The following is a 1,487-nucleotide window of genomic DNA, read 5'->3' on the forward strand; positions in this document are numbered from 1 at the left end:
GGAGGGACAGCGCAAGAGAGGAAGGCCCTCTAGGAGGTGGATTGATTGAGTGACTCTGGTAATCGCGATGGAAGTGTCAGAGACAGTGAGATTGGCATAGGACAGAGCAGAGTTTAGGGCTGTCATACATAGGCTTGTTCAAGCAACTCATAACAAGGCACATAACAACAACAACAATCCACTTTAGGGTGTGGTATTTCCCTGGTCTGCCCTTCTGCCTGTTTCTCTCTCTGCAGACCAAGGAATCCCACCCAGGAGACCCTTAATAAAGCTTCTTTAGCTTAAAAAAAATAACCATCACCAACCTTTTGTTTAGCATCCTAACACATTTTGTACTATGATACTGGAACCTCTAGTTTGATTACAGTTATTACAAATGACCATACACTTGTGGCACTAGCTGCTGTTGAGTCATTCCCCTCTGACTCATGGTGACCTGATGCACAGAGAGACTGCAACTTAGGCCTGAGTGAAGACTCCTCCAGTGGGAAAGAAGCCTGATCCTGTTAAGCCACCAGGCTTTGTTTTATGTTGTGTATCCTGAAAAGTTAAGTGAGTCTGGTGCTAGATTGTGTCTAACCAAGCTAATTGGGTCCTGTAAGTACGACTGTCATCACAAACCTCTGACTGGTTCTGTACAGGCAGACAAAGTGTTGAAGCTCTTTATGACCTTCTTTTATGTGGTAAAGGAAGAAATCTCTCTTAGGTAAGCCATTTTTATTATAGCCAGACAGAATCTTAATTGATACAGTATGCATTTTAGAAAACATGAAACATATTAAAAAGGTAGAGAAGAAGATCAGAATGTGTAATCTTGCAAAGGAAACAGATTTAGTTGTCATATAGTTCTATCTGTTCTTGGAGAGGAAAAGAAAATCTTAAATTCTGAAGAAAACATTGTACATTTAGCTCTTCATTTGTTAATAAGGATAAATGAAATTTAGTAAAATAAAAGTCTTCAATTTCAAATATGTATTATTTTCTGGTACTAAAACTTCATATATGAATTTCTATGCCATTGATCAACTGCCTTATTAATTTACTATAATTAATTTTAGAACCATAGATCTTATGTAGTTGCCACAATATATACTGCTTTAACACTGAATGTCCATGGGTTGCTTTTCCTTAAAATATTCTGCCTCAAAAGATTACATTATTAAGGTTCATTAAAATAATATTTGAAAACCCTTAATAAAAGAATATGTTTGAAGTATTAAACAGTAATGATGAAAAAATAAGATATCCACAAAGAAAACAAAGACAGGGGAGAAAGAAAAGACCAAAAACAATGTCAGAAGAGACTCTAAAAATTTTATGAGAGCATGCACACCCATGTTTATCGAGGCTTTGTTCACAATAGAAAGGAGTTGGAAACAACCCAAGTAACCATCAACAAACGAATGGATAGAGAAGCTGTGGTATATTCACACAATGGAATACTACACTGCATTGAAAAACAAGGAACTCATGCAATATTACTCAAA

This window comes from Elephantulus edwardii, unplaced genomic scaffold (assembly GCF_000299155.1).
Source record: "Elephantulus edwardii isolate Elephantulus edwardi_28Jun2011 unplaced genomic scaffold, EleEdw1.0 scaffold00178, whole genome shotgun sequence".
NCBI lineage: Eukaryota > Metazoa > Chordata > Mammalia > Macroscelidea > Macroscelididae > Elephantulus > Elephantulus edwardii.